Source organism: Schistocerca serialis, chromosome 10 (assembly GCF_023864345.2).
Source record: "Schistocerca serialis cubense isolate TAMUIC-IGC-003099 chromosome 10, iqSchSeri2.2, whole genome shotgun sequence".
Lineage (NCBI taxonomy): Eukaryota > Metazoa > Arthropoda > Insecta > Orthoptera > Acrididae > Schistocerca > Schistocerca serialis.
In genome coordinates this window covers 31,512,628-31,527,722 of record NC_064647.1, presented here as the reverse complement: position 1 = coordinate 31,527,722, position 15,095 = coordinate 31,512,628, and positions in this window count along the sequence as shown.

Here is a 15,095-nt window from a genome sequence, read left to right as displayed (position 1 = left end):
GAAGGTCAGAGGGATACAGTAAACCTGAAGTGAAGCATCGGAATCTATAACTAGTGTCACAGGAATGGTTCAAAACATAAACAGTAAGAAGAGTCAGTTTTCTTGTACTTAAGTCGGCATTGTGCCTTCTGTATTTAATTCCGATGCAATTTCTGTGATTCATCGTCAATAAGAAGGTCAGAGGGATCCAGTAAACCTGAAGTGAAGCATCGGAATCTATAACTAATGTCACATGAATGGTTCAACACATAGACAGTAAGAAGAGTTAGTTATCTTGTACTTAAGTCTTCATTGCGCCTTTTGTATTTAATTCCGATGCTATTTCTGTGTTTCATCGTCAACAAGAAGGTGAGAGGGATACAGTAAACATGAAGTGAAGCGTCGGAATCTATAACTAGTGTCACAGGAATGGTTCAAAACATAGACAGTAAGAAGAGTCAGTTTTCTTGTACTTAAGTCGGCATTGTGCCTTTTGTATTTAATTCCGATGCAATTTCTGTGTTTCATCGTCAATAAGAAGGTCAGAGGGATACAGTAAACCTGAGGTGAAGCATCGGAATCTATATCTAGTGTCACAGAAATGGTTCAAAACACAGACAGTGAGAAGAGTCAGTTTTCTTGTACTTAAGTCGGAATTGTGCCTTTTGTATTTAATTCCGATGAAATTTCTGTGTTTCATCGTCAATAAGAAGGTCAGAGGGATACAGTAAACCGGAAGTGAAGCATCGGAATCTATAACTAGTGTCACAGGAATGGTTCAAATCATAGACAGTAAGAAGAGTCAGTTTTCTTGTACTTAAGTCGGCATTATGCCTTTTGTATTTCATTCCGATGCAATTTCTGTGTTTCATCGTCAATAAGAAGGTCAGAGGGATACAGTAAACCTGAAGTGAGGCATCGGAATGAATAACTAGTGCCACATGAAAGGTTGAAATCATTGACAGTAAGAAAAGTCAGTTTTCTTGTACTTAAGTCGGCATTGTGCCTTTTGTATTTAATTCCGATGCAATTTCTGCGTTTCAACGTCAAAAAGAAGGTCAGAGAGATGCAGTAAACGTGAAGTGAAGCATCGGAATCTGTAACTAGTGTCACAGGAATGGTTCAAAACATAGACAGTAAGAAGAGTAAGTTTTCTTGTACTTAAGTCGGCATTGTGCCTTTGGTATTCAATTCCGATGCAATTTCTGTGTTTCATCAACAATACGAAGGTCAGAGGGATACAGTAAACCTGAAGTGAAGCATCGGAATCAATTACTAGTGTCACAGGGATGGTTCAAAACTTAGACACTAAGAAGAGTAAGTTTTCTTGTACTTAAGTAGGCATTGTGCCTTTTGTAACTAACTCCTTGCAATTTCGGTTTTTCATCGTCAATAGGAAGGCCAGAGGGATACAGTAAACCTGAAGTGAAGCATCGGAATCCATAACTAGGGTCACATGAATGGTTCAAAACATAGACAGTAAGAAGAGTCAGTTTTCTTGTACTTAAGTCGGCATTGTGCTTTTTGTATTTAATTCCGATGCAATTTCTGTGTTTCATCGTCAATAAGAAGGTCAGAGGGATACAGTAAACCTGAAGTGAAGCTTCGGAATCAATATTTAGTGTCCCAGGAATGGTTCAAAAAATAGACAGTACGAAGAGTCAGTTTTCTTGTACTTAATTTGGAATTGTGCCATTTGTATTTAACTCCGATGCAATATCTGTGTTTCATCGTCAATAAGAAGGTCAGAGGGATACAGTAAACCTGAAGTGAAGCTTCGGAATCAATATTTAGTGTTACAGGAATGGTTCAAAACATAGACAGTACGGAGAGTCAGTTTTCTTGTACCTAATTCGGCATTGTGCCTTTTCTATTGAATTCCGACGCAATGTCTGTGTTTCATAGTCAATAAGGAAGTCTGAGGGATACAGTTAACCTGAAGTGAAGTATCGGCATCTATAACTAGTGTCACAGGAATGGTTCAAAACATAGACAGTATGAAGAGTCAGTTTTCTTGTACTTAAGTCGGCATTGTTCCTTTTTTATTTAATTCCGATGCTATTTCTATGTTTCATCGACAATATGAAGGTCACAGGGATACAGTAAACCTGAAGTGAAGCATCGGAATCCATAACTAGTGTCACAGGAATGGTTCAAAACATAGACAGTAAGAAGAGTCAGTTTTCTTGTACTTAAGTCGGCATTGTGCCTTTTGTATTCAATTACGATGCAATTTCTGTGCTTCATCAACAATACGAAGGTCAGAGGGATACAGTGAACCTGAAGTGAAGCATCGGAATCTCTAAGTAGTGTCAAAGGAATGGTTCAGAACTTAGACAGTAAAAGAGTCAGTCTTTTTGTACTTAAGTCGGCATTGTGCCTTTTGTATTTATTTCCGATGCAATTTCTGTGTTTCATCGTCAATAAGAAGGTCAGAGGGATACAGTAAACCTGAAGTAAAGCATCGGAATCTATAACTAGTGTCACATGAATGGTTCAAATCATAGACAGTAAAAAGAGTCAGTTTTCTTGTACGTAAGTCGGCATTGTGCTTTTTTGTATTTAATTCCGATGCAATTTCTGTGTTTCATCGTCAATAAGAAGGTCAGAGGGATACAGTAAACCTGAAGTGAAGCATCAGAATCTATATTTAGTGTCACTGGAATGGTTCAAATCATAGACAGTAAGAAGAGTAAGTTTTCTTGTACTTAAGTCGGCATTGTGCCTTTTCTCTTTAATTCCGATGCAATTTCTGTGTTTCATCGTCAATAAGAAGGTCAGAGGGATACAGTAAACCTGAAGTGAAGCATCGGAATCTATAACTAGTGTCACAGGAATGGTTCAAAACATAGACAGAAAGAAGAGTCAGTTTTCTTGTACTTAAGTCGGCATTGTTCCTTTTCTATTTAATTCCGATGCAATTTCTATGTTTCATCGTCAATAAGAAGGTCAGAGGGATACAGTAAATCTGAAGTGAAGCATCGGAATCTATAACTAGTGTCACAGGAATGGATCAAAACATAGATAGTAAAAAGAGTCAGTTTTCTTGTACTTAAGTCGGCATTGTGCCTTTTGTATTTCATTCCGAAACAATTTCTGTGATTCATCGTCAGTAAGAAGGTCAGAGGGATACAGTAAACCTAGAGTAATGCATCGGAATCTATAACTAGTGTCACATGAATGGTTTAAAACATTGACAGTAAGAAGAGTCACTTTTCTTCTACGTAAGACGGCATTGTGCCTTTTGTATTTAATTCCGTTGCAATTTCTGTGTTTCATCGTCAATAAGAAGGTCAGAGGGATACAGTAAACCTGAAGTGAAGCATCGGAATCTATAACTACTGTCACAGGAATGGTTCAAAACAAAGACAGTAAGAAGAGTCAGTTTTCTTGTACTTAAGTCGGCATTGTGCCTCTTGTATTTAATTCCGATGCAATTTCAGTGTTTCATCGCCATTAGGGAGGTCAGAGGGAATCAGTGAACCCGAAGTGAAGCATCGGAATCTATAACTAGTGTCACAGGAATCGTTCAAAACATAGACAGTAAGAAGAGTCAGTTTTTTGTACTTAAGTCTCCATTGTGCCTTTTGTATTTAGTTCCGATGCAATTTCTGTGTTTCATCGTCAATAAGATGGTCAGAGGAATACAGTAAACCTGAAGTGAAGCATCGGAATCTGTAACTAGTGTCACAGGAATGGTTCAAAACATAGACAATAGGAAGAGTCAGTTTTCTTGTACTTAAGTCGTCATTGTTCCAATTGTATTTCATTCCGATGTAATATCTGTATTTCATCGTCAATAAGAAGGTCACAGGGATACAGTAAACCTGAAGTGAAGCATCAGAATCTATAACTAGTGTCACAGGAATGGTTCAAAACATGGACTGTAAGAAGAGTAAGTTTTCTTGTACCTAAGTGGGCATTGTGCCTTTTGTATTTAACTCCGATGCAATTTCTGTGTTACAACGTCAATAAGAAGGTCAGAGGGATACAGTAAACCTGAGGTGAAGCATCAGAATCTATAACTAGTGTCATAGGAATGGTTCAAAACATAGACAGTAAGAAGAGTCAGTTTTCTTGTACATAAGTCGGCATTATGCCTTTTGTATTTAATTCCGAAGCAATTTCTGTGTTTCATTGTCAATAAGAAGGTCAGAGGGATACAGTAAACCTGAAGTGAAGCATCGGAATCTATAACTAGTGTCACAGGAATGGTTCAAAACATAGACAGTAAGAAGAGAGAATTTTCTTGTACTTAAGTCGGCATTGTGCCTTTTGTATTTAATTCCGATGCAATTTCTGTGTTTCATCAACAATAAGAAGGTCAGAGGGATACAGTAATCCTGAAGTGAAGCATCGGAATCTGTAACTAGTGTCAAAGGAATGGTTCTGAACTTAGACAGTAAAAGAGCCAGTTTTCTTGTACTTAAGTCGGCATTGCGCCTTTTGTATTTATTTCCGATGCAATTTCTGTGTTTCATCGTCAATAAGAAGGTCAGAGGGATACAGTAAACCTGAAGTGAAGCATCGGAATCTATAACTAGTGTCACATGAATGGTTCAAAACATAGACAGTCAAAAGAGTCAGTTTTCTTGTACGTAAGTCGGCATTGTGCTTTTTGTATTTAAATCCGATGCAATTTCTGTGTTTCATCGTCAATACGAATGTCAGAGGGATACAGTAAACCTGAAGTGAAGCATCAGAATCTATATTTAGTGTCACAGGAATGGTTCAAAACATAGACAGTAAGAAGAGTCAGTTTTCTTGTACTTAAGTCGGCATTGTGCCTTTTCTATTTAATTCCGATGCAATTTCTGTGTTTCATCGTCAATAAGAAGGTCAGAGGGATACAGTAAACCTGAAGTGAAGCATCGGAATCTACAACTAGTGTCACAGGAATGGTTCAAAACATAGACAGAAAGAAGAGTCAGCTTTCTTGTACTTAAGTCGGCATTGTTCCTTATCTATTTAATTCCGATGCAATTTCTATGTTTCATCGTCAATAAGAAGGTCAGAGGGATACAGTAAATCTGAAGTGAAGCATCGGAATCTATAACTAGTGTCACAGGAATGGATCAAAATATAGACAGTAAAAAGTGTCAGTTTTCTTGTACTTAAGTCGGCATTGTTCCTTTTGTATTTCATTCCGAAACAATTTCTGTGATTCATCGTCAATAAGAAGGTCAGAGGGATACAGTAAACCTAGAGTAAAGCTTCGGAATCTATAACTAGTGTCACATGAATGGTTTAAAACATTGACAGTAAGAAGTGTCAGTTTACTTGTACTTAAGTCGGCATTGTGCCTTTTGTTTTTAATTCCGATGCAATTTCTGTGTTTCATCGCCAATGAGAAGGACAGAGGAATACAGTAAACCTGAGTGAAGCATCGGAATCAATAACTAGAGTCACAGGAATCTTTCAAAACATAGACAGTAAGAAGAGTCAGTTTTCTTGTACTTAAGACGACGTTGTGCCTTTTGTGTTTAATTCCGATGCAATTTCTGTGTTTCATCGTCAATAAGAAGGTCAGAGGGATACAGTAAACCTGAAGTGAAGCATCGGAATCTATAACTAATGTCACAGGAATGGTTCAAAACAAAGACAGTAAGAAGAGTCAGTTTTCTTGTACTTAAGTCGGCATTGTGTCTCTTGAATTTAATTCCGATGCAATTTCAGTGTTTCATCGTCAATAAGAAGGTCAGAGGGAAACAGTGAACCTGAAGTGAAGCATCTGAATCTATAACTAGTGTCACAGGAATGGTTCAAAGCATAGACTGTAAGAAGAGTAAGTTTTCTTGCACTTAAGTCGGCATTGTGCCTTTTGTATTTAACTGCGATGCAATTTCTGTGTTACAACGTCAATACGAAGGTCAAAGGGATACAATAAACCTGAAGTGAAGCATCGGAATCAATATTTAGTGTCACAGGAATGGTTCAAAATATAGACAGTAAGAAGAGTCAGCTTTCTTGTACTTAATTCGGCATTGTGCCTTTTCTATTTAATTCCGACGCAATTTTTGTGTTTCATCGTCAATAAGAAGGTCAGAGGGATACAGTAAACCTGAAGTAAAGCACCGGCATCTATAACTAGTTTCACAGGAATGGTTCAAACATAGACAGTAAGAAGAGTCAGTTTTCTTGTACTTATGTCGGCATTGTTCCTTTTCTATTTAATTCCGATGCAATTTCTATGTTTCATCGTCAATAAGAAGGTTACAGGGATACAGTAAACCTGAAGGGAAGCATCGGAATCTATAACAAGTGTCACAGGAATGGTTCAAAACATAGACAGTAAGAAGAGTCAGTAATCTTGTACTTAAGTCGGCATTGAGCTTTTTGTATTTAATTCCGATGCAATTTCTGTGGTTCATCATCAATAAGAAGGTCAGAGGGATACAGCAAACCTGAAGTGAAGCGTCAGAATCTATATTTAGTGTCACAGGAATGGTTCAATTCATAGACAGTAAGAAGAGTCAGTTTTCTTGTACTTAAGTCGGTATTGTGCATTTTCTATTTAATTCCGATGCCATGTCTGTGTTTCATCGTCAATAAGACCGTCAGATGGATACAGAAAACCATAAGTGAAGCATCGGAATCTATAAGTAATGTCACAGGAATGGTTCAAAACTAAGACAGTAAGAAGAGTCAGTTTTCTTGCACTTAAGTCGGCATTGTGCCTTTTGTATTTAATTCCGATGCAATTTCTGTTTTTCAACAACAATAAGAAGGTCAGAGGGATACAGTAAACCTGAAGTGAAGCATCGGAATCTATAACTAGTGTCAAAGGAATGGTTCTGAACTTAGACAGTAAAAGAGTCAGTTTTCTTGTACTTAAGTCGGCATTGCGCCGTTTGTATTTATTTCCGATGCAATTTCTGTGTTTCATCGTCAATAAGAAGGTCAGAGGGATACAGTAAACCTGTAGTGAAGCATCGGAATCTATAACTAGTGTCACATGAATGGTTCAAAACATAGACAGTAAAAAGAGTCAGTTTTCTTGTACGTAAGTCGGCATTGTGCTTTTTGTATTTAAATCCGATGCAATTTCTGTGTTTCATCGTCAATACGAATGTCAGAGGGATACAGTAAACCTGAAGTGAAGCATCAGAATCTATATTTAGCGTCACAGGAATGGTTCAAAACATAGACAGTAAGAAGAGTCACTTTTCTTGTACTTAAGTCGGCATTGTGCCTTTTCTATTTAATTCCGATGCAATTTCTGTGTTTCATCGTCAATAAGAAGGTCAGAGGGATACAGTAAACCTGAAGTGAAGCATCGGAATCTATAACTAGTGTCACAGGAATGGTTCAAAACATAGACAGAAAGAAGAGTCAGCTTTCTTGTACTTAAGTCGGCATTGTTCCTTATCTATTTAATTCCGATGCAATTTCTATGTTTCATCGTCAATAAAAAGGTCAGAGGGATACAGTAAATCTGAAGTGAAGCATCGGAATCAATAACTAGTGTCACAGGAATGTATCAAAACATAGACAGTAAAAAGTGTCAGTTTTCTTGTACTTAAGTCGGCATTGTTCCTTTTGTATTTCATTCCGAAACAATTTCTGTGATTCATCGTCAATAAGAAGGCCAGAGGGATACAGTAAACCTAGAGTAAAGCTTCGGAATCTATAACTAGTGTCACATGAATGGTTTAAAACATTGACAGTAAGAAGTGTCAGTTTACTTGTACTTAAGTCGGCATTGTGCCTTTTGTTTTTAATTCCGATGCAATTTCTGTGTTTCATCGCCAATGAGAAGGACAGAGGAATACAGTAAACCTGAGTGAAGCATCGGAATCAATAACTAGAGTCACAGGAATCTTTCAAAACATAGACAGTAAGAAGAGTCAGTTTTCTTGTACTTAAGACGACGTTGTGCCTTTTGTGTTTAATTCCGATGCAATTTCTGTGTTTCATCGTCAATAAGAAGGTCAGAGGGATACAGTAAACCTGAAGTGAAGCATCGGAATCTATAACTAATGTCACAGGAATGGTTCAAAACAAAGACAGTAAGAAGAGTCAGTTTTCTTGTACTTAAGTCGGCATTGTGCCTCTTGAATTTAATTCCGATGCAATTTCAGTGTTTCATCGTCAATAAGAAGGTCAGAGGGAAACAGTGAACCTGAAGTGAAGCATCTGAATCTATAACTAGTGTCACAGGAATGGTTCAAAGCATAGACTGTAAGAAGAGTAAGTTTTCTTGCACTTAAGTCGGCATTGTGCCTTTTGTATTTAACTGCGATGCAATTTCTGTGTTACAACGTCAATACGAAGGTCAAAGGGATACAATAAACCTGAAGTGAAGCATCGGAATCAATATTTAGTGTCACAGGAATGGTTCAAAATATAGACAGTAAGAAGAGTCAGCTTTCTTGTACTTAATTCGGTATTGTGCCTTTTCTATTTAATTCCGACGCAATTTTTGTGTTTCATCGTCAATAAGAAGGTCAGAGGGATACAGTAAACCTGAAGTAAAGCACCGGCATCTATAACTAGTTTCACAGGAATGGTTCAAACATAGACAGTAAGAAGAGTCAGTTTTCTTGTACTTATGTCGGCATTGTTCCTTTTCTATTTAATTCCGATGCAATTTCTATGTTTCATCGTCAATAAGAAGGTTACAGGGATACAGTAAACCTGAAGGGAAGCATCGGAATCTATAACAAGTGTCACAGGAATGGTTCAAAACATAGACAGTAAGAAGAGTCAGTATTCTTGTACTTAAGTCGGCATTGAGCTTTTTGTATTTAATTCCGATGCAATTTCTGTGGTTCATCATCAATAAGAAGGTCAGAGGGATACAGCAAACCTGAAGTGAAGCGTCAGAATCTATATTTAGTGTCACAGGAATGGTTCAATTCATAGACAGTAAGAAGAGTCAGTTTTCTTGTACTTAAGTCGGTATTGTGCATTTTCTATTTAATTCCGATGCCATGTCTGTGTTTCATCGTCAATAAGACCGTCAGATGGATACAGAAAACCATAAGTGAAGCATCGGAATCTATAAGTAATGTCACAGGAATGGTTCAAAACTAAGACAGTAAGAAGAGTCAGTTTTCTTGCACTTAAGTCGGCATTGTGCCTTTTGTATTTAATTCCGATGCAATTTCTGTTTTTCAACAACAATAAGAAGGTCAGAGGGATACAGTAAACCTGAAGTGAAGCATCGGAATCTATAACTAGTGTCAAAGGAATGGTTCTGAACTTAGACAGTAAAAGAGTCAGTTTTCTTGTACTTAAGTCGGCATTGCGCCGTTTGTATTTATTTCCGATGCAATTTCTGTGTTTCATCGTCAATAAGAAGGTCAGAGGGATACAGTAAACCTGTAGTGAAGCATCGGAATCTATAACTAGTGTCACATGAATGGTTCAAAACATAGACAGTAAAAAGAGTCAGTTTTCTTGTACGTAAGTCGGCATTGTGCTTTTTGTATTTAAATCCGATGCAATTTCTGTGTTTCATCGTCAATACGAATGTCAGAGGGATACAGTAAACCTGAAGTGAAGCATCAGAATCTATATTTAGCGTCACAGGAATGGTTCAAAACATAGACAGTAAGAAGAGTCACTTTTCTTGTACTTAAGTCGGCATTGTGCCTTTTCTATTTAATTCCGATGCAATTTCTGTGTTTCATCGTCAATAAGAAGGTCAGAGGGATACAGTAAACCTGAAGTGAAGCATCGGAATCTATAACTAGTGTCACAGGAATGGTTCAAAACATAGACAGAAAGAAGAGTCAGCTTTCTTGTACTTAAGTCGGCATTGTTCCTTATCTATTTAATTCCGATGCAATTTCTATGTTTCATCGTCAATAAAAAGGTCAGAGGGATACAGTAAATCTGAAGTGAAGCATCGGAATCAATAACTAGTGTCACAGGAATGTATCAAAACATAGACAGTAAAAAGTGTCAGTTTTCTTGTACTTAAGTCGGCATTGTTCCTTTTGTATTTCATTCCGAAACAATTTCTGTGATTCATCGTCAATAAGAAGGCCAGAGGGATACAGTAAACCTAGAGTAAAGCTTCGGAATCTATAACTAGTGTCACATGAATGGTTTAAAACATTGACAGTAAGAAGTGTCAGTTTACTTGTACTTAAGTCGGCATTGTGCCTTTTGTTTTTAATTCCGATGCAATTTCTGTGTTTCATCGCCAATGAGAAGGACAGAGGAATACAGTAAACCTGAGTGAAGCATCGGAATCTATAACTAGAGTCACAGGAATCTTTCAAAACATAGACAGTAAGAAGAGTCAGTTTTCTTGTACTTAAGACGACGTTGTGCCTTTTGTGTTTAATTCCGATGCAATTTCTGTGTTTCATCGTCAATAAGAAGGTCAGAGGGATACAGTAAACCTGAAGTGAAGCATCTGAATCTATAACTAGTATCACAGGAATGGTTCAAAGCATAGACTGTAAGAAGAGTAAGTTTTCTTGCACTTAAGTCGGCATTGTGCCTTTTGTATTTAACTCCGATGCAATTTCTGTGTTACAACGTCAATACGAAGGTCAAAGGGAAACAATAAACCTGAAGTGAAGCATCGGAATCAATATATAGTGTCACAGGAATGGTTCAAAATATAGACAGTAAGAAGAGTCAGTTTTCTTGTACTTAATTCGGCATTGTGCCTTTTCTATTTAATTCCGACGCAATTTTTGTGTTTCATCGTCAATAAGAAGGTCAGAGGGATACAGTAAACCTGAAGTAAAGCACCAGCATCTATAACTAGTGTCACAGGAATGGTTCAAAACATAGACAGTATGAAGAGTCAGTTTTCTTGTACTTAATTTGGCATTGTGCCTTTTGTGATTAACTCCGATGCAATATCTGTGTTTCATCGTCAATAAGACGGTCAGAGGGATACAGTAAACCTGAAGTGATGCTTCGGAATCAATATTTAGTGTTACAGGAATGGTTCAAAACATAGACAGTACGGAGAGTCAGTTTCCTTGTACCTAATTCGGCATTGTACCTTTTCTATTGAATTCCGACGCAATGTCTTTGTTTCATAGTCAATAAGGAGGTCTGAGGGATACAGTTAACCTGAAGTGAAGTATCGGCATCTATAACTAGTGTCACAGGAATGGTTCAAAACATAGACAGTAAGAAGAGTCAGTTTTCTTGTACTTAAGTCGGCATTGTTCCTTTTCTATTTAATTCCGATGCAATTTCTTTGTTTCATCGACAAAATGAAGGTCAGAGTGATACAGTAAACCTGAAGTGAAGCATCGGATCTACAACTAGTGTCACAGGAATGGTTCAAAACATAGACAGTAAGAAGAGACAGTTTTCTTGTACTTAAGTCGGCATAGTGCCTTTTGTATTTAATTCCGATGCAATTTCTGTGTTTCATCAACAATAAGAAGGTCAGAGGGATACAGTAAACCTGAAGTGAAGCATCGGAATCTATAACTAGTGTCAAAGGAATGGTTCTGATCTTAGACAGTAAAAGAGTCAATTTTCTTGTACTTAAGTCGGCATTGCGCCTTTTGTATTTATTTCCGATGCAATTTCTGTGTTTCATCGTCAATAAGAAAGTCAGAGGGATACAGTAAACCTGAAGTGAAGCATCGGAATCTATAACTAGTGTCACATGAATGGTTCAAAACATAGACAGTAAAAAGAGTCAGTTTTCTTGTACGTAAGTCGGCATTGTGCTTTTTGTATTTAATTCCGATGCAATTTCTGTGTTTCATCGTCAATACGAATATCAGAGGGATACAGTAAACCTGATGTGAAGCATCAGAATCTATATTTAGTGTCACAGGAATGGTTCAAAACATAGACAGTTAGAAGAGTCAGTTTTCTTGTACTTAAGTCGGCATTGTGCCTTTTCTATTTAATTCCGATGCAATTTCTGTGTTTCATCGTCAATAAGAAGGTCAGAGGGATACAGTAAACCTGAAGTGAAGCATCGGAATCTATAACTAGTGTCACAGGAATGGTTCTAAACATAGACAGAAAGAAGAGTCAGCTTTCTTGTACTTAAGTCGGCATTGTTCCTTATCTATTTAATTCCGATGCAATTTCTATGTTTCATCGTCAATAAAAAGGTCAGAGGGATACAGTAAATCTGAAGTGAAGCATCGGAATCTATTACTAGTGTCACAGGAATGGATCAAAACATAGACAGTAAAAAGTGTCAGTTTTCTTGTACTTAAGTCGGCATTGTTCCTTTTGTATTTCATTCCGAAACAATTTCTGTGATTCATCGTCAATAAGAAGGTCAGAGGGATACAGTAAACCTAGAGTAAAGCTTCGGAATCTATAACTAGTGTCACATGAATGGTTTAAAACATTGACAGTAAGAAGTGTCAGTTTACTTGTACTTAAGTCGGCATTGTGCCTTTTGTTTTTAATTCCGATGCAATTTCTGTGTTTCATCGCCAATGAGAAGGACAGAGGAATACAGTAAACCTGAGTGAAGCATCGGAATCTATAACTAGAGTCACAGGAATCTTTCAAACATAGACAGTAAGAAGAGTCAGTTTTCTTGTACTTAAGACGACGTTGTGCCTTTTGTGTTTAATTCCGATGCAATTTCTGTGTTTCATCGTCAATAAGAAGGTCAGAGGGATACAGTAAACCTGAAGTGAAGCATCGGAATCTATAACTAATGTCACAGGAATGGTTCAAAACAAAGACAGTAAGAAGAGTCAGTTTTCTTGTACTTAAGTCGGCATTGTGCCTCTTGAATTTAATTCCGATGCAATTTCAGTGTTTCATCGTCAATAAGAAGGTCAGAGGGAAACAGTGAACCTGAAGTGAAGCATCTGAATCTATAACTAGTGTCACAGGAATGGTTCAAAGCATAGACTGTAAGAAGAGTAAGTTTTCTTGCACTTAAGTCGGCATTGTGCCTTTTGTATTTAACTCCGATGCAATTTCTGTGTTACAACGTCAATACGAAGGTCAAAGGGATACAATAAACCTGAAGTGAAGCATCGGAATCAATATTTAGTGTCACAGGAATGGTTCAAATTATAGACAGTAAGAAGAGTCAGTTTTCTTGTACCTAATTCGGCATTGTGCCTTTTCTATTTAATTCCGACGCAATTTTTGTGTTTCATCGTCAATAAGAAGGTCAGAGGGATACAGTAAACCTGAAGTAAAGCACCGGCATCTATAACTAGTGTCACAGGAATGGTTCAAAACATAGACAGTATGAAGAGTCAGTTTTCTTGTACTTAATTTGGCATGCGCCTTTTGTGATTAACTCCGATGCAATATCTGTGTTTCATCGTCAATAAGAAGGTCAGAGGGATACAGTAAACCTGAAGTGATGCTTCGGAATCAATATTTAGTGTTACAGGAATGGTTCAAAACATAGACAGTACGGAGAGTCAGTTTTCTTGTACCTAATTCGGCATTGTACCTTTTCTATTGAATTCCGACGCAATGTCTTTGTTTCATAGTCAATAAGGAGGTCTGAGGGATATAGTTAACCTGAAGTGAAGTATCGGCATCTATAACTAGTGTCACAGGAATGGTTCAAAACATAGACAGTAAGAAGAGTCAGTTTTCTTGTACTTAAGTCGGCATTGTTCCTTTTCTATTTAATTCCGATGCAATTTCTTTGTTTCATCGACAAAATGAAGGTCAGAGTGATACAGTAAACCTGAAGTGAAGCATCGGAATCTATAACTAGTGTCACAGGAATGGTTCAAAACATAGACAGTAAGAAGAGACAGTTTTCTTGTACTTAAGTCGGCAAGGTGCCTTTTGTATTTAATTCCGATGCAATTTCTGTGTTTCATCAACAATAAGAAGGTCAGAGGGATACAGTAAACCTGAAGTGAAGCATGGGAATCTATAACTAGTGTCACATGAATGGTTCAAAACATAGACAGTAAAAAGAGTCAGTTTTCTTGTACGTAAGTCGGTATTGTGCTTTTTGTATTTAATTCCGATGCAATTTCTGTGTTTCATCGTCAATACGAATGTCAGAGGGATACAGTAAACCTGAAGTGAAGCATCAGAATCTATATTTAGTGTCACAGGAATGGTTCAAAACATAGACAGTAAGAAGAGTCAGTTTTCTTGTACTTAAGTCGGCATTGTGCCTTTTCTATTTAATTCCGATGCAATTTCTGTGTTTCATCGTCAATAAGAAGGTCAGAGGGATACAGTAAACCTGAAGTGAAGCATCGGAATCTATAACTAGTGTCACAGGAATGGTTCAAAACATAGACAGAAAGAAGAGTCAGCTTTCTTGTACTTAAGTCGGCATTGTTCCTTATCTATTTAATTCCGATGCAATTTCTATGTTTCATCGTCAATAAGAAGGTCAGAGGGATACAGTAAATCTGAAGTGAAGCATCGGAACCTATAACTAGTGTCACAGAAATGGATCAAAACATAGACAGTAAAAAGTGTCAGTTTTCTTGTACTTAAGTCGGCATTGTTCCTTTTGTATTTCATTCCGAAACAATTTCTGTGATTCATCGTCAATAAGAAGGTCAGAGGGATACAGTAAACCTAGAGTAAAGCTTCGGAATCTGTAACTAGTGTCACATGAATGGTTTAAAACATTGACAGTAAGAAGTGTCAGTTTACTTGTACTTAAGTCGGCCTTGTGCCTTTTGTTTTTAATTCCGATGCAATTTCTGTGTTTCATCGCCAATGAGAAGGACAGAGGAATACAGTAAACCTGAGTGAAGCATCGGAATCTATAACTAGAGTCACAGGAATCTTTCAAAACATAGACAGTAAGAAGAGTCAGTTTTCTTGTACTTAAGACGACGTTGTGCCTTTTGTGTTTAATTCCGATGCAATTTCTGTGTTTCATCGTCAATAAGAAGGTCAGAGGGATACAGTAAACCTGAAGTGAAGCATCGGAATCCATAACTAATGTCACAGGAATGGTTCAAAACAAAGACAGTAAGAAGAGTCAGTTTTCTTGTACTTAAGTCGGCATTGTGCCTCTTGAATTTAATTCCGATGCAATTTCAGTGTTTCATCGTCAATAAGAAGGTCAGAGGGAAACAGTGAACCTGAAGTGAAGCATCTGAATCTATAACTAGTGTCACAGGAATGGTTCAAAGCATAGACTGTAAGAAGAGTAAGTTTTCTTGCACTTAAGTCGGCATTGTGCCTTTTGTATTTAACTCCGATGC